This window comes from Priapulus caudatus, unplaced genomic scaffold (genome assembly GCF_000485595.1).
Source record: "Priapulus caudatus unplaced genomic scaffold, Priapulus_caudatus-5.0.1 Scaffold124, whole genome shotgun sequence".
Lineage (NCBI taxonomy): Eukaryota > Metazoa > Priapulida > Priapulimorpha > Priapulimorphida > Priapulidae > Priapulus > Priapulus caudatus.
This window is the reverse complement of record NW_014577185.1, coordinates 320,338-340,294: the sequence shown is the minus strand read 5'-3', so window position 1 is coordinate 340,294 and position 19,957 is coordinate 320,338. Positions and strand designations below refer to the sequence as shown.

The following is a 19,957-nucleotide window of genomic DNA, read 5'->3' as shown; positions in this document are numbered from 1 at the left end:
AATAGAATATTTTTAAGGCTTTTGAAAAAGGGGTCCCACTAAAAAAATAAAGGGCACTTTTATAAAAAAAAAAGGCGCCGAAGGCCAGCTTATGCGACGTGTCTAAGGCCGTTGCCACTTAGGTGGGGGGGGGGGGACCTCCCCAAAAAAAATTTTAAAAATTGGTGCATTCGCGAGAGCATCTGAGCAGTAATTTTGATGTCTAGAATGCAAGATGGAATTCCAAATTTTTTAAGCAGAAAAGGATCTTTTGTGTTTTCCCTTTTTTTGGTGGTAAAAAAAGGGGGTTCCGGACCCCTGGAACCCCTCCCCCCCTCTGGATACACATACCACATCCAACTGAGAAACAACTTTACTGAAATAAAATCTGTGATAGTAAAGAGTATATTACGTAAGGGGGTGGGGGTCTGGAGTAATTTAAAGTAAGGAGTGGGGGTCTGGCGGGTCCTTCCCCCAATTTTTTTTTGAAAATTGGGTCACCTGAAATGTAAATTCCTGCATTCTGAGAAAGATACATACAATTCTGGATTCAGAAAAATGAAAAGCCCTCAAAAATAGGGAAAAATAGGAATTGGTCCAGAAAATAGGAATTGCCCAGAAAATAGGAAAAAATAGGAACTTGACGCCCTGATAGCTATATACTCACGTCTGTTCCTGACACGCACGCAGATTTTTACTACATTACGCGTTTGTGAATACCCACTGAAGTGAATACCCACTACGAATAATATATTTACGGTAGAGAGGATATCATGCTCGTGTTCGTTGACACGTACAGCTCATCAGAATCGTAACTCCTAAATGACGCTTCATATAAACTGCTAAATAAATTAAACAGCACGCGCGGATATAACCACGTATAACGGACACACACGCACACACACACACACACACACATACGCACGCACACACACACACACACACACACACGCACGCACGCACACACACGCACGCACGCACGCACGCAGCACACACACACACATACACACGCATCCACACGCACGCCACGCACGCACGCACGCGCACACACACACACCACACACCACACACACACACATACGAGGACACACAGACGCGCAGCCGAACCTACGCACCCGTTTATGGTCATGCTTGATTACAGCTAATACTTTGTCATCCGATTCACCGTGCAAAGACTGTCAAGGCAGCTGAGGGACGGGGAGTGCGCCATCACCATCAATCTACATTCACACACACGCGCACCACACGCGCACGTGACTCCCCTCATCTCGTCCGCAAACCAATCTCTTAATCCACGTCGCCAGACGGTGCGGCATCATCAAAGTCTAAACGTAAAATGACGATTAACGTAAAAAACACACAGAGCAGCAGCGCAGCATCTCGACAAACAGGCGCCGTGCAGCCCCTCGTGTTGACGTGCCTGTGTGTGCGTGGCAGCCCCCGTGTTGACTGACTGTGCATACATGCAGCCGGTGTTGACGTGTGCCTGCGCGTGCGTGCAGCCCCCGCGTTAACGTGTGCGTGCGCGTGCGTGCAGCCCCCGTGTTAACGTGTGCCTGCGCGTGCATGCCAGCCCGTGTTGACGTGCCTGGCGCGTGCATGCAGCCCCCGTGTTGAAGTGCCTGCGCGTGCATGCAGCCCGTGTTGACGTGTTCCTGCGCGTGCATTCAGCCCCCGTGTTGACGGTGCCTGTGCGTGCGGTGCAGACCCCGTGTTGACGTGCCTGTGCGTGCATGTCAGCCCCCGTGTTGGACGTGTACCTGCGCGTGCATGCAGCCCCCGTGTGGACGTGCTGCGCTGCGCGTGCATGCAGCCCCCGTGTTGACGTGCCTGTGCGTGCGTGCAGCCCCGTGTTGACGTGTGCCTGTGCGTGCGTGCCAGCCCCGTGTTGACGTGTGACTGCGCGTGCATGCAGCCCCCGTGTTGACGTGTGACTGCGCGTGCATGCAGCCCCCGTGTTGACGTGTGCCTGCGCCGTGCGTGCAGCCCCCGTATTGACGTGTGACTGTGCGTGCGTGCAGCCCCCGTGTTGACGTGACTGCGCGTGCATGCAGCCCCCGTGTTGACGATGTCGTCCTGTGCGTGCGTGCAGCCCCCGTGTTGACGTGTGCCTGCGCATGCGTGCAGCCCCCGCTGTTGACGTGCCTGCGCGTGCGTGCAGCCCCCGTGTTGACGTGTGACTGCGCGTGCATGCAGCCCCCGTGTTGACGTGTGCCTGCGCGTGCGTGCAGCCCCGTATTGACGTGTGCCTGCCGCGTGCGTGCAGCCCCCGTGTTGACGTGTGCCTGCGCGTGCATGCAGCCCGTGTTGACGTGCCTGTGCCGTGCGTGCAGCCCCCGTGTTGACGTGTTCCTGCGCGTGCGTGCCAGCCCCCGTGTTGACGTGCTGCGCGTGCATGCAGCCCCCGTGTGACGTGCCTGTGCGTGCGTGCAGCCCCCGTGTTGACGTGACTGCGCGTGCATGCAGCCCCCGTGTTGACGTGCCTGTGCGTGCATGCAGCCCCGTGTGACGTGCCTGCGCCGTGCGTGCAGCCGCCGTGTTGACGTGCCTGTGCGTGCACACAGCCCCCGTGTTGACGTGTGACTGCGCGTGCGTGCAGCCCCCGTGTTGACGTGCCTGTGCGTGCATGCAGCCCACAGGCACTTGGAACGTCTCAAAAATAAAAATAAAGGTAAATAAACACGAAATGTATTTACTACCAGTCTTAATGTTTCTCTACTCTATTTCGCCTATAGCCACCTGTAAATGCCGGTCAAATGCTCATCTGGCCCAAACACAAGTACACCGCACGCCTAGCTACTGCACACTGCAACATAAATTATTTACAAGAAATTATCGGCAAATAATAGTGTGAGAAGAGAGTAGAGAAACACTTAAGACTTTGGTAGTAAAGTAGATTTGTATTTATTTAGCATTATATTTTATTGAAACCTCAAGTGCCGTGTGGCAGCCCCCGTGTGAACGTGTGCCTGCGCACGTGCCGTAGCAGCCCCCGTGTTGCACGTCTGTGCCTGACGCGCGTGCGTGCAGCCCCCGTGTTGACGTGTGCCTGCGCGTGCGTGCAGCCCCCGTGTTGACGTGTGCCTGCGCGTGCGTGCAGCCCCCGTGTTGCGAGACTATATGCAAACAAGAGAAGTACCTTATATTTTCGTGTTATAACTCGTTGATATCAGGACTTTGGTATTGATATCAGGTAAACCTACATGAAAACGCCACACGTATTTGTTTACACGTCGAATCGGCAGTGGACATGCCGCGTTTGAAACATTCCCCTTACTTGCCTTGCAAAGCTATAGTACTGCTTCAATCTACTGTATCCTCAATCCCTGCAACAATCCTCTGTCGATTAAATATCTATCATTGTGATGATTTTATGGGGGTAAACAAAACTCAGGTCTAGCGCGCCCAAGGCGTCTATTGACGGTGTCTATCGGCAAAATGTTTCTTTTCTTGCTGTTGGTGCTTGCTACATTTCTCTGTAGAGCGGGATAGTAGTATTCAGAGAGGCGATATGGACGCAGATTCTCCAACGCCGCAGTAAAAGAATGATTATCACAAGAGAACAGCAGCGCAGACTGCCGCATTATATTCGGTTAAAATCAGGTTTTGACTTTGCCACACACTGGCTTTTTCTATTCATTCAGTATATTAATCGAGAATGAATAAAAACACGACTTTAAAATCCCTTCACATGGGAATGTTTATTGACGATTACGGTTAGTGCCATCGCTTCATTATGCTAAGCTGTGCCATTCTAGTCTTGTCTTCTATATTTAATCATTTATGGACGAATGAACAAAATTTTAACTGAAAGTATTTACAGTTGCATTAATAATGCATACTTTAACTGAAACTAATCGTCAAACCTGAGATATTACCATCCCTTGTAATATCCCTTGTACAAAAGTTTTTAGAGCGAAACTGCTTTGGCCCCCCGGCGAGTGAGCACATGGTTAGTTGTTGGCGATAAACCGCTACGTCTGATCAAACCATTTAAACAGCAGTTTAACAGAGCAATCAGTTTAACAGAGCAATCAGCTTCGTGACTCTTCTTGTATTTTATTGCAACTCGATTTCTCTGTTACAACATTCCCCCTCTCTGTTCCTTCTCCGTGCCTCTGTCACATCCTTCCCCCTTTTCCATCCCTTCCTCCCTCACACCACCCCCTCTCTCTCCTCTCTGGTAATTTTATAGAACAGCACTGGATATAAGAAATCTTGTTTTAGTAACGCACTGCCCCGCCGCTGCAAGATTCTAGTCTGCTAATTTTATAAAAACTGTGCGAGTCTGTGATCACCTTGTATTATAGGCAAGTGATAGAATACTAGTGACTCATGCCAAGCAGCTGTGTTGGCGACAGCAACACATCCATCTTCCAGCTTCACCATGACGACGGTGACAATAGCACCACATCGCGTCCGCTCCGCGCCACATCCTATACTGGATTAATATACACTAGTAACCTATAAAAATAATAACCGTATTCATTTCACGATTAATGCGGCGAGGAGGAGATCGCGTGTGCGTTCATTCTATATGGAGAGCCACGCTGATTATCTCCGCGTTATGTTGTCGACCGCGAGCATGCGCACGTCGTTCCCAGCCCGGCTCTTATATTGCACGCGAAGTTATTGCGATGACAGTGTGACAGCTACAACTTACTAACTATCTAGAAATGCACTCGGTTAGCAGCTGCCTATATTTACTAGATACACTGTCTCTATGCCAGTAACTGCGACACCTTTTCACAAACAAATAAATAAATAAATAAATAAATAGAGTAAGTTGATAAGTAAGTAAGTAAGTACGTAAGTAAGTAAGTAAGTAAGTAAGTAAGTAAGTAAGTAAGTAAGTAAGTAAAGTAAGTAAGAGTAAGTAAGTAAGTAAGTAAGTAAGTAAGCAAGTAATAAAGTAAGTAAGTAAGCTAAGTAAATAAGTAAGCTAAGTAAGTAAGTAAGTAAGTAAGTAAGTAAGTAAGTAAGTAAGTAAGTAGATAAGTAAGTAAAGTAAGTAAGTAAGTAAGTAAGTAAGTAAGTAAGTAAGTGTATTGTAATGTAATAGTAATATGAAATGAATGAATGACCACGATGCGTAGCAACGATCCCGCACAGCACATTATTGTCAACGCGCTATTATTGTCAACGCGTTATTATTGTCAGCACATTATATATAACGCTAGGTTAACAAGCAGTATGATTATCCATGTAGAATTACGCGTAAACGCCTCTTAGCTGGAATTCTGGCTAGACACATCTGCTCCAACTGCTGCGTAAGATCATTAGCTAGAAAAAAAGCCGTGTTTGGTTGCTGTTCAAAAACGCACCCGTATGTTACTGTGATTAAGTGGTCGCTCTGAGCGCCAGCGTGCGATTACCATCGGAGCGGCGATTTGCGCGCGCGTGCGATTTAACTCCGCTCGGCTCGCTTACAAATCAATCGCAAAGGCAACTCGCTGGCGCGTATACAGTCCAGCGTATATCGTGCCAGCAGACAACCTCGCTGGCTAAGCACTCCGAGTAAGCGCGCAGTGCGAGGCCAGTGAATGCATTTCTATTATATTAATATTACACGCTTTCTCGTTACCTATGCACGGAATCCTCAAACGCGTGCAAAGATTGCGCGAGCGTGCGAGCTGCGGTGTTTAAGTGGCAGGCCTTCTTCATCCCATATGTTGCTATTAATCACGAACAGTGGCTCAGAGGCAGAGGACCGCACTCAATCGAGTCAATTAAGCTAAACACACACACGCTGCGCGTGCCCGCCCCCGGGGCGGCCGGCCTCCACGCTGACAATCGCCGGCGAGCATTGAAAACGCGTGACGCGCCAGCGGGAAATAGAGTAACATATACTGACCTAACAATGGCTGCGTCGCCCGCGCGAACAGGTGAAATCCTGCTGCAGCGGATTCCAGTAGGCGCTCCGCTTATATGCCCACAGGTACTTTGGACAGAGTCAGTAAAAACTAAAATAATATAAACGCACATTCACAAATACTAGCGTAGGACCTACCTCTCAATTACAGTTCCACTGTTGTGTCACTGTATATCTACTTTCCTTCCTAACAAGTGCCGCCAGAAGCGACAGCGCTCACCTGACGGCAGGTGTTCTGATGCTAAACTCAGGCAAACGAATCAGAGCACCCTCGCATGCGCCGCTTCGCTCTCCCTCGTTGTCTCTCATTCTTTCTCTTCGCTCTCTCTCGTCTCGCTCGATCACTCTCTCTCTACTCTCTCTCTCTCCTCTCTCTCTCCTCTCTCTCTCTCTCTCTCTCTCTCTCTCTCTCTCTCTCTCTCTCTCTCTTCTCTCTCTCTCTCTCTCTCTCTCTCTCTCTCTCTCTCTCTCTCTCTCTTGCTCTCTCTCTCTTCACGCTTCTCTCCTCTCTCCTCCGCTCACTCACACTCACTCTCCCTCGTTGTCTCTCTCTTTCTTTGTCTTTCGTCTCTCTCTCTCCTCTCCTCTCTCCTCTCTCTCTCTCTCTCTCTCTTTCTCTCTCACTCTTTCGCGCGCTCTCTCTCTTTCTCTCTCTCTCTTTCTCTCTCTCGCTCTCTCTATCACTCTCTCTCTCTTCCCCCTCTCTCTCCTCTGCTCTCATCTCCTCCCTCTCTCTCTCTCCTCTTCCCTCTCTCTCTCTCTCTCTCTCTCTCTCTCTCTCTCACGCTCTCTCCTCTCACTCTCTTCCCCTCGCTTCTCTCTCCCTTCTCTCTCCAATTTCTCTCTTTCTCGAGGCAGTAGCGCTGCCGACGAGCTGTATGACTGAATTGTCTATACAGACGTCTGATTGTCTACTTCAGACGTCTGATTTCTATCAGACTGATTGTCTGAATGGTCTTCTAACCCTAGCAAGACCGTTCGTGAAGCTAGCAAGGCGGTAACGTTTTTATATAACTTCACATAAATGTTTTTATACTATAGTATAATGTAATTCGGGTGGCACTCCGGCAGCCCATGTTACTAGTTAACTCGGGTTCCGCAGCAGCGCGCAGCGATGTAGAAATTACTGAAAAATTGCTCTAAAAGCTGCTTGTCCAGCAGACAACTACCTGACAGATCTACTTGATCCGTGGAAATGACAAGTACGAACAAACGGATAGCCCTTATTCAAACACTGGGATGTTATGCGGAGCCTTCTCGAAGAAATGTCGTTGGGATCGTTATGAAATGGCCACGAGACTGGCCGGCGTACGTTGGTAGCTGGAAGCTTCCATCGTACGTAGTATAGGTAACAACTATTTGCAAGACAGAATAGGTAAGCACTCGTCCATTTACCTACACAAGCCTACAGGCCGGAAATAGAGAGGCTGCCACCTGTACCTAATTAACGCAGGCAAAACTACACCATACTATCACCACCACATGCACTGGCAGTGCCACTGCAGTGGCATATTAACACACTGACAGTACAGAATGCCATAGAAATTATACGATTTAAGGAGCATAAACCTTCTTCAAGCAAATTAGCTTTTTGAAATTTCACTGTGACATTGTAGCCTCATACATCCAGGCATGTATAGATTCTACTAGCAAACCCAGCAGTCAATTTCTTTCTAACACAGTAACAGTTAACAAATCCATGTTTAAATCCCTCCTCTTGGGTCAAAAGGTTATCAGACACTTACTCTTCGCACGTTCAGTGGAAAGCACATTTCATGGTCCTTTCAATAAAGCCATAAAAATGCTGCGTCACCGCTGAAACAAAAAAGTTTTCCAATCGTCCGTCACACCATGTCCTCAGAAAATGTCTAAAATCTGCCCTGTGCCCCATTGACCTTTGACCTCAATTTCGGCACAGTGATGGCTTTCCTACGCATGATGCTATACACCGACTATCACGAGCCTAGGTCGAGCCGTTTAGATTTGGCCACAATTCTGCATTTCCTCCCTATACCTTAAGTAAGGAGGAATGTTCCTTCTTTATACACCCTCTTGACCTTTGACCTTTGACGCCCAGCTTCGACATCCCAACTCGTTTTCGGATTACCCCCCCCCCACGTCCCGACTTTCGAATCTGTAACGTCGAGCCGTTTAGATTTGTGCCCAACTGTTGACGGACGCACGGACGGACGGACGGAGCGCACGCTCATGCGATTCTACAACGCTGCATCTGACTATGTCAGATGAGCTAAAAACTAACGCCGAACGCTCCGCACTCGCCGCTCGCGAGTGTGCCTGTGTCGCCATGATAATATATATAAAGACAATTGAGAGGTAGGGCTACGGTAGTATTTGTGAATGTGCGTTCATATTATTTCAGTTTTTACTGACTCTGTCCAAGTGCCTGTGTATATGCCTACCTCTCTGTGGCTTCAACCCCCTCCCCACCACCCCGCTCTGTTTGTGGGCCTAGTGAATATTCTCGTCTCTCACTAGTCAACGGCTATAGCCCATAAGTATGGTGGCCGAGATGGCTACGCGATATTTTTTATTTATTTGCAATTCATTTCGATTCCAAATTCATTTCAATTTCAAATTCATTATATTCAGAATCATTTCATTTCAAATCATATTCTTCAATTCCAAATCATTTCATTCTTAAATTCATCTTTAATATGCCAAATTCATGTTCATTTCAAATTCCATTTCATTCCAATTCATTTTCATTCAAATTTATTTGCGAGCCGCAAATGCGGTTGGCGAGATGGCTACGGATATTGGTGCGGGGCGAAGTGTGACGTCACTTCCCCTTTAGGGTGGACCAAACAAACCTCAAACAGAGAACAAACGCCATTGTAAATGTTTGTCTTGGTTTATAGCATCGGTAGCATAAGTCAAGTTTCCTGATGTATTTCCATGAAAAACACACATTTTATCTCATTAATATACAAATATAATATCAATATAATTGCAATTCTTTGTGTAAATTGCCGACCACGAAAATTGCCTGTATACGAGCAACGAAAATGGTGAAGTGTGCTGCTAGCTTTAGGGGAAGTGACGTCACTCCGCCGCGCCACCGCAATATCCGACCATCTCGGCCACCCGCGATTGCGGCCTCGCAAATGAATTTGGAATGAAAATGAATTTGAAATGAAAATGAATTTGGAATGAAAATGAATTTGGAACGAAAATGAATTTGAAACGAAAATGAATTTGGAATAAAAATGAATTTGAAATGAAAATGAATTTGGAATAAAAATAAATTTGAAATGAAAATGAATTTGGAATAAAAATGAATTTGAAATGAAAATGAATTTGGAATAAAAATAAATTTGAAATGAAAATGAATTTTGAACGGAAATGAATTACAAATAAATAATAAAAATATCCGTAGCCATCTCGGCCACCATACTATGGTTATACAGTGCGACGTTGCAGGGTATAACGCACGTATCCTCCTTAAAAACTGACATGGATTCTTACGCGTCCGCGTGAATTTTAATATCACTCTGATTTAGAATCATGCAACGTGAATAGCTAGAAGTGAGAGCGGATTGAGACGTGTGACGCAAACACGGCGTAACTCCGCTGGTTTAATGCGATAAATAGTAAATGTGCATAATATTTAAAAGCTAACTTCAAGAGTTTCACGTTATCATGGAGCAATATAATGCGTAATTGAAAACATTTTAATGTACTCTGTTATTTTCAAACCAACTGAAATGAAAGATGGAGGAGAATTACAGAAACGAGAAGCATATTCTAGAAGCCAATTATACAGTTTCTAAAATTAGCGACGGCATAAAAGCGCATTGTCAACCGCTATACAAATGAGATCAAAAGAAAAAATCAATTATTTGTCACGATTACAAAACACAACCAGAAAATTCCAGCGATTTGCACATTGAATATCTGAGTAATTGAAAATAGCTTAAAATCTCAATAATCATAAGCGAACGTCTGCACCACACGTCATATCAGAAAAACCCGGATGTTGCAACACAAACCAAGATTAATATTTTATATCATACATGTGTGCCTTTACACATACTTCCATGCCTGCTTCACATAGAATAAAATGACGGATGGGGTTGTTAAATGAAATTGCGCCCACACGATTTCCTTTGTTTATCCCAAACTGATTATTCCGATAATTAATTTCCTTCACAGCGGAGACCACAAGCCTCAGTCACACTCAAACTTGCATTTTTCCTCCGACCTATTCATCCACAAAAATATATAATAGGCAAAGGCCTACTGTTGAAATATTCTGCAACCTTGTACATTTCGGTGCAAAGACAGGAAACCTAGACCTTGCAAAACATGAACAGCTAATGGGCTTTTCCTGTAAAACGTGTAGGACTCTTATTAACAATACTCGCCGAGATTGCTCTCCCGTGTTATTTGCAAGCCACCTGCAGCTCAACGCAGGAAGAGGCTGACAGAAATCTGGTTTATACACGCTCTAATGACATCCCTCTGACCTAAGCCTATCAACTGCAGGTGAGGATGCAGACGTAAGGTAACACCTTAAGCGCTTCACCTCCGAAGCAAAATGTATTTCATTATCTGAAAACGTATGGACGGAAACGTGCACAGGCGTACGCACACACGGATGCACGCACGAATACGCACGCACACATGCACTCACTGTTAACGCATGAATTGTTAACGATCCCGGATGATAAAAGCCCGTTTATTTTTATGGAAATAAATTCCCTCGTTAATTACACTTACTATTCTTTGTGGAATACCGATCACACGGCAGGAATACATTACATATTACATCGCCATCTACGTTCTACTACGGCACACACACATATACATAATAGCAGGAGCGTATAATGACAAATACGCTCATTATACGCTCCATATTGTCATTATTGAGCATATACGCTAAATACGCATATACGCTAAATATATAGCATAGCGTAGCGTATACGCTAATATAGCATATACGTTAAATATTGTCATTGTACGCTCCTGATAATAGATAATAGATACATAATACATAATAGATAATAGATACATAATACATAATACATAATAGATACACACATACATAGACGCCCTACATACAGTATACGGATACCTACCTATCTATGTAAAAGTAGTCTTCTTATCATTCATGTCAACGAGCTAGGAACGGCAGGCTTCGGCGTTGCTGGGCTGCAGGATGTAAACGCCACCACAGTCGTATAGCAACACGCACAATGTGTCTCTCTTTCTCTCTCTCTCTCTCTCTCTCTCTCTCTCTCTCTCTCTCTCTCTCTCTCACTCTTCTCTCTTTCTTTCGGTTGCGTTCTCGCTCTCGCGCGCGCTCTCTCTTCCCCTTCTCTCTCTCTCTCGCGCTCTCTCTGTCATTCGTTCGCTCGCGCTCTCTCTCTTTCTCCTCTCTCACTCTCTCTTAAAACGAAGCCACACTTCATTATTATCTGATCGCATCCGCACACAGCGATAACATGGTGACAGTCGCGAGGTTGCCCGGCGAGGCGCACGGGCGATAATGAGCGCTCGTGCAGCACTGACGACGACGACGACGACGACGACGACGACGATCAACGACAATGGCGAGCCGTATATAACCAGCCAGCAGCTAGCGGGAGTTAATATTATATTAACATAAACTGATAATTAATATAATATTAATCACGCCCACCTGACGACACAGGTTGGTGACCAGGTAACAACAATAACAACAATAACAACAACAACAACAACAACAATAACAATAATAATAATAATAATAATAATAATAATAACAATAACAACAGCAACAATAAAAACAGCAGCAGCAACAACAAACAACAACAACAACAACAACAGTAGCACCACCAACAACAACGTGTCACAGGCTCCACGCAGGCACACGCGCTCACACTATGTCTGTCACTGTGTCGGAACACCTCGCAGCTCTATGGCAGTTCTCACGCCGTAATGACACACACTCGGCTACACTTCACGTCACGGGCGAGGTAATACACACACATATATATACCCCCCGCGCGCGAGTGTGTGGTGTAGAGCACGCGTATATGCAGGCGCGAGCATCTACGCATGTCTGTTACCATCGCTGATCTGACATTATCCTATGCGGCAACGGCGGCCTAGAACCGCGCGCGCTGAAAGTACCCTGTGCGGCAGCGGTTCTATGAACGTAACTGTACTCTTCACGACGAGTCTCTAGTCTCCACCAGTTTCCGCGCCTTGACAGCGTGTAGGGCCTACTGAGCGTGGCAACAGTGGCAACAGTACTGAACCAGCGCGTTTGTTATTAACAATGTCCGGAAGATAACCACGTACGTAAAGAGTACGAAAGTCATTGCAAATCAGCTAGCTCCTCCTTTATCACGGCCTCCCTTCCCTCTCTAGCTCCCCCTCTCTCTCTCTCTCTCTCTCTCTCTCTCTCTCTCTCTCTCTTTCTCTCTTTCCAGCGTCTCCCTCCCTCCCTCTCCCTTTCTTTCTCGATCTCTCTCTCTCTCGCTCTCGTTGTCTGTTACTCTCTCTCTTTCGCTCTCGCTCTCGCTCTTCTCCCATATCTCGCTCTCTTCTCCCCCTTCTTTCGCGCTCTCTCTCTCTCTCTCTCTCTCTCTCTCTCTCTCTTTCTACACACTTGGGCTTTACGCCATAGCTGCACAGACATTGACACCGAGGCTGGTAGCCATCTGGCGGCAAATGACGCGCTTGTGTCGCAGTCTCGAAAACTCGGCGCATGATCTCTATTTCATTTAGCTTAAATATTTAAATTAAAACTTCAAATGAATAAAATCGCTGGCTGGTCTAAAAAGGTCATATTATACGAAATCTTTCTCCGCTATCGCCTCATCTGGCATAATAATAATACTAATAATAATAATTATTATTATAATATTTAATGTCTTGAATTGTGACCAAGGCCATGTGATACGCGCGGTTTATCGATTATCACGGGTTACAAGACATCCGACTCGTGCCTAGTGCCGCCGACCTGCGCCAGCATGTGAATGGCGCATAATCGACTTAGATCGTCACGACTCACCTATATTCTGATGTATATACATACACGACTTTTTGCGTGTTTTCATGAAATTTTTAATAATGATTAGGTAAACGGGTAATGATCACATAAAGATAATCTGCACTGCGAGCTTTTTTTTGGAGAACGATTGGGAGACAATAAATATCACCTGTCCATGCGTAGGTTTGACGATGAAGCACTCATGCAAATTACTAATAGTAATGCTAATACTAATACTAATATTAATATTAACATTAACAGTAATACCACTATTATTACTAACATTATTATTAATACTAATACTAATTATTATACTACTATAAATACAAATGCTAAATACGGACACTAATAACTAGCACTTGTGTTATACCGTCGGCATTCCTTCAATTATAAACCATTAACGAGATTTCCTATTAAACAAAATCAATGTAAATGTCTAGATCGTGACATCTTTAGATTCATACCATATTAGCCCAACAGCTATAAAACTCTCCTATATTTATTATGTAATAATTAAGATACAGAACCATGTACCATCGAGAATCAATTCAAAACTTTTTTCATTCACAATTCGTAACTACATTGCTCGTGCTGGCTGGCCTCCGGGAGATAGCAAACAAGACATGATTGAGAGCGTCCAAATGGCACGTAAATCAATCATTTCCACGAACACACGAAATTATTCTATCTGCAAAATCTTGAGCGTCCGTTTAGAGACGTAAGGGAGTGGATAATGTTTGCTTGTTGACCCTCGAGTACGTATAAAATATTTTACAGTGTTTCATGGATCACACTAATATAATAACATTGTATAATTATTTGACTCGTACTCGTAGTAAATTACGTATATTGCAGTAGACTGGCTACCATTGAAAATTATAGTTCGGAAATTCAAATTCTAACATTTACGTTTATATATATATATGTTTAGGTTAGGGGTGCACCGGAACTTTTTCCTAATTTTAATTTCTGCTACAAGCGTCATCAAGATCAAAAGATCAGTCACTGAGTGTAGTTCATAGTCAATAGAGTCAACTTGCTGACAATATAGTGTTAACAACTTCACACTATTCCACCCAAAAAACGCTTGCCACTTGAACATCGGCTAACTAACTGAAATAAACCTAACTGATGATAGGTGATTCACGAGATTTTCTTTCAAAATCAAATACTTTTAGAGCTACAGGAATGGCATCTGTCTGTTAGTTGAAAATAATCGACTAAAACCAGGGATACTGCAACATGCAGATTTTGCCACAGAATTCGCTCGCGAACAAGATGCCAGATGTGTTGTAAGCAGCTGATTCACACACCTAACAACCATCCTGTAATTAGAATTTTGAGCATTGTCCTACTCGCCTGAGTGATGTGCCTGCTAATAATATTTCGTTCAGGCCGAGTGAGTTTGCGCAATACCGGGCCAAAACTGTCAAGTTTATTCCCAGCTTAAGTTCTGGTTCCGGCCAGGTAGTCCCGGCCGGAACCTTGAAAAGTTGGATCGGGTGCACCCCTAGTTTAGGTACGATTTATTAATTGTATAACTATTCAAGATTTGACAAAATCGTTGGGTTGTGCACTCAAATTTCTCTAAAAGTTCGATAGCTCTACACAGTGTTATAACTTTCACTCATCGAATACTAATAATAATTAAAGGGACAGTAGCCTCTAGGATTTTACTGCATACAACTGTACTTGCTGTATAACAAATCGTCCATACCCACACGTATTTGTTACAAGATACCTAATTTAATTGTTATAATTATTTACACATCAACGCTACGAAATTTGAACGACGCCATGACACCCGCGACCGTGCTGCCACCCTGAAAAAGTTGCGTATTTGACAATTTATTTTGCAGGTTACCGACCGAGGGCTATCACAAAAGTGCAATTATATTTATACCTAAATGCTATTTAACCGAACGATATTCATTTTAGGGCAAATTTATCCGTTTTATAACTGAAACTATATGTCGTTTATAAGATATTACAATCCTTTTGCTTTTAAATAAATAAATAAGAAACACCCTCGGTCTGTAGCCCTTGGTTGGAAAGTGGTTTTGCACAACTTATCAGATCGTGCGCTTTGAGTGGCGCCACCGTCGTTGTAATCAAACTGTAGTCGTTAGTTTTAAAACATTTTTAATAACATTTCTAATGGTGATTGAACCATTAAACTTTTTATGTAGCATAATTATAACCTAAATTAGCTGAAAATAACCCTAGAACCTAGAGTAAACTCTCACTTTAACAACGTCCGCCAGGGGTTACTTGATACGCTAGTTGCATAAGCTTTTGTTTGCATGGTTATTAATTTTCTAAGTACTAGACAAATCTAAACATTTGCATACGCAAAAATACGCGTTGTTGACTTAAAGACCATATGTCCGTTTTGAGGGATTGAATGACGATAAAATATGAAAATAACGAATAGTCAATCGATAAATCGTGAGTATAATTACAAACAAGTGAACACTTCAGGATTTGCTTCTTTATCGCGTGACACCTACTGCTTAGCTATGGTGACACGCTTGATCGTACGTGACAAGTAGAACGTGCCTAACTGCCATAACTAAACATGTCACTAATTTCTAATTGGAAATGCTCGCTGTGTGCCTACTATGCAATGTAGAGTGTAAAATCTAGTGCCGTAATAAATGAATGAAAAGGCAATCAGCGATTGATCTGAATATAACAGATACACAGCAAAAAAGTTTACGGATACGCTCAAAGGTTTAGGAAAATTTTTACCGATTTTTCATTTTCAAATTTATTCGATGGCTAACACTATGACTATGTGCCACCTGTGTACATGCTCATTTCTCCATATAACGGTACATGTGAACTGTCAGAGCGTTTTGCTTGCCCGCGTACATGTGTAGTGAGCCGCGGCTGACGTCATGATGATGTCAGACACATGATACAACCAGCATTTTCACGATATTCACTGAGCCAGTATCCATCAACATCAACCCTGGTACAGCTGTACTACTACCCTGATCCAACAAGTATCCCACAAGAGCCTAAAATAGTTCTCACACCTCGCAACGCACCTTACATAAGGCCCGCGTATGTTGACAGTGACGTCAGACAATGGGCGGGTTCGCGCCATTTTGCATGAAATTGCGTTGGTCACCTCGTAATTTCTCAAGGTGCATGGAACATTTTACCAATTTAGTGGTGTCAGTTAGTTATGGATATGTCGCAGTATAAGTACTAACAGTAGATATTTCACATACGTTCACCCATTTTTCACACAGGCGGTCGATCATTGTAAAAAATAGAAAAACGCTGATTTCTCCGTTCCAATTTCTGACTCATAGTAGTCGATGTATAAATGGATATTTCTCTGTGATTACAACTCGGAATAATTAAATTTTACACTCGTTTTAATGGTAACATATTGCTGTAAAAAAGCGCGTCAGGGATTGTTATTAAGTGCCGTATTTTATGAGTTATGTCTCTTTATTCGCAAAAATTTTAAATTCAAACGTGCGACTTGAATTTTAGGCAGTTTTTTTTATTTTTCTGGATAAATATGAAACTTAAAGAAAAATCCTGATGCGCTATTTTGGTACATATTGTGCTTAACATGTGGCGAAAATTTTGTTTTCTCACTCTTTCTGGTAATTGAGAAATATCCAAAATACCATTTTTACATAAAAATTCAAAATTTGTGTGGTAACATAATTAGGTGCAGGAAATTTCATGAATTTTTTTGCCTTGAGCATAGAGATATATCTCTTCTATAAATAAAACAAGTGATTGATTCGATTCATTCGTCAATAAACGTTTAATCTTCATTAGAGCAATACCCGTGCAAAAGGTTGAGAGTATCCTTAATAGAATTTGTACACAAAATACGGATGCTAATTCGGCTGCGTTATTATTAAATGGATATTTATTGAGGTAGTTTTTCGCACTTCGCAGGCAGCATAATAATTTATTGGTTCAATGGCAACCATCTCAATTTAACAATTAAACATCTACGTTCCGATTCCACATGTAAATACAAACTACCTTGAATTGACTCTGCACATACATCGTCTTCTACCGAGGGATTTTTCAATCAGCATTCAAACATGGGCCAAAAATAAGCAACGCGTAATATCAACCGCCATTTTACGTGTTTATTAAGACTTTCACGTTTAAGAACTATAGCGTGATTTCCACGTAAGTTAAATGAGTTCTAATTTTCTACGTAAACACAAGTAATATTTAAGACGTCACGCCGTCTTCACAACTGTGGGCGTGCATGTACCAACTCGTCTATCTACCCCCCACCACAGAAATAGAATCTTTTCTATTTCTTATTCTATTCTATTTCTGCCCCCCACACACAAATACACGTACACGCGTACACGCGCACGCGCACGCGCACGCGCACGCACACGCACGCGCACGCGCACGCACACACACACACACACACACACACACACACACACACACACACACACACACACACACACACACACACACACACACCACACAGAAGACAAACGCGGCTCGGCCAAAATCCGCACCACGAATATTCACAGCCTAATTAATGCATTACCGCGCGAAGTCTCATTATCAGCCGCGTGAAGCCCTCACAGCTGGGAGCGGCTTACACACCTTACGGCATTCATTCACATACAAGAGACGCCAGCGGCTGTTATGAGATGCCTGGAGCGCTGCCATCCTCAGCTGCCATCCTGGCTGCAAGCGGCGAAATTCATCATCCAAATACCTTTGATTAGTGTGGCACGCCCATCGAGGAGCGTCTGGGCTCCTCGTCGGGACTTCCATAACCTATTATCAAGCGAAATAGGGCGCATTACGAGGCATGCTTGCGCAGAGTAATCACGCACGTGGTCTCATGCACGCTACGTGCACGCACTGCACGGCAACGCACGCACCACGCAGCTGACGCACGAATGATGACTAAGTGTTAGAGCATGTAAGAGCGGCGTAGACGGTATCTGACTTAGCGGTCAATTTTGAAAATATTCGTCGGCAAAGATTTGGACTGCTGCGCAAATTTCCCGTTTTCAATGCCACAACGTTTAGACTCATTCGCCTCAAATCATCCGACATCAGTGTTTTCTTCATTTTTGCTATTTCTAGAAATAAAAGACTTTCGTTATTTTGCCTATTATGTACTATTGCCTAGTTTCAAACATAGTATAAACGCCGCCGCAATTTCAATCGCGAAATTTCTTGGACAATCTATACCGACGACCGCCCACAATACCACAGAGGTTTTCCTTTTCAGGAAATTAAAATGGACAACAAAATTTAACGCAGCGCGATCTACAGTCTATTCTTCAATGATCCTCCATCACGAGGACGGAAGAAAACCACAAATTAGGAGGCCATTCAGTGAGCCTTTGTCTACCTAAATCGATTCTTCGAAGTGCTGCGTAAGACTCAAAAGACGTCATGCATCTCGCTATAACGTCTTTCTTTAAATGAATCCCCACTGGCATCGCAGAGAAAAATTATAGTCCACCGATTTAGATAAGGAAGCTATTGCAAACTCATTCCTTAGGATTCGTACACTCACTGGATTTACTGACGTCCAAAGAAATGCCGTTCTTTCACTTCGCGGCGAAAATATACGTTATCGCTTCGTGACTCCCTGAAAGGCAGATGAAGTCAGCCAGCTAAAATCCACATTTCGTTAAATAACATTTACTTAAACTGTTACGAGAAAGTGTGCGGTTACCGACACATATCCTAGGATTATATTAGCTCGACTGCTCCAGTATCGGGTAGGGAACTCGTCGTTAAATGCATTTCGCGTGCCGATTAAAATGGCTTCTAGTGTTAGACATAGAATCGGCAGTAGCTGTCCTGCGTATATTTTCAGTATTCTGGTAAAGTACACGCCGACTAAGGACTATAATGTGGGGTCTACATAGTCGAACAACCAGGCAATCATTAGCCCCTTGGTTAACGTTGTTCACGTAATTTCGTCTAGACGTAGCTAGTCTAGGGAACACAAGCCGCATGCACTTGTGACAACGTCGAGAAGACGTGAGAGAAATGTATAACGTGATTTGCGTATATAACCACTAACTTCTTTATGGTACTCGACTGTTATAAATCCCCGGCCATACGGGAAGGAAATTTTGTACACGGTTAAAATTGGAATAGATTGTATCGAACAAGAGCCTACATTAGAACTGTAAGCACTATCTAGAGGTCTGCCAGTCCAACCGTTAACGTGTTTACACTGCTCGCTATATCGGTGACTTAATCGTATCGTATGTTCCTGGCGACTCGGTATCTTCAGAAACCTCTGAAAACGCTGGGATATACACGCTGGTGTGCGTTCCATTAGTTGCCAGAGGTCGAAACATTCTAGAATCGTCCCACCGCGGTAAAATCCCCGAGCCATAGACAAACACGCGTGCGACAGATCGCGTACTGCATGCACGCACGAGCGCGATAGTATACACGCACACGCACGCACGCACGCACGCACACACACACGCACGCGCGCGCACGCACACACACACACACGCACACACACACACACACATACACACACGCGCACTCACTCACTCACTTACGCACGCACGCCTGCACACGCACACACGCACTCACGCACGCACGCACGCACGCACACACATAAACAGATACACACACGCGCACTCACTCACTTACGAACACACACACGCACGCACGCACACTTGCACTCGTATCGTAAAGGACAAGAATTTACATTGCTGTCGCGCGGAAACTGCGCCGCAACAGAGTTAAACGATAGCGGGGGTACTCAAGCTCCCTAAGTCTTTAGAGATACGCGCCGAGCAATCTCAAGTGCTATTGATCTGTCTCATCAATACAGTCTGCCGGTGACTTTATAGAATCTAGCTAGCGTCAGTTAATTAATGCGTTCGAGCGACCTACGCTAAATTTTTGGGTGACAATCCCGTTGACGTTGCGTGTTTGTGTACACGCACACACACACACGCACGCACGCACGCACGCACGCACGCACGCACGCACACACACACACACACACACGCACGCACACGCACGCGCGCGCACACACACACACACCCCACACACACACACACACGCACGCGCGCGCACGCGCGCGCACACACACACACCCC

General features: G+C 44.4%; 1 protein-coding gene across 3 annotated transcripts in view; it reads right to left on the bottom strand.

Moving 5' to 3' along the window:
- LOC106805688 (ras-related protein Rab-27A-like) overlaps positions 1-19,957 on the bottom strand; it is a 79,578-nt gene that overhangs the window by 22,611 nt on the left and 37,010 nt on the right. Inside the window, exons 1-2 of one of the 3 annotated variants that reach the window (XM_014807382.1) lie at positions 11,734-11,807; positions 10,951-11,023 (exon numbers count right to left, since the gene is read on the bottom strand). The exons of the other annotated variants lie outside the window; for them this stretch is intronic. The gene's annotated coding sequence lies outside the window, so the exon portion shown is untranslated. Of the gene's footprint in view, positions 1-10,950; positions 11,024-11,733; positions 11,808-19,957 lie in introns of those variants that run through there. 3 annotated transcript variants of the gene reach the window in all.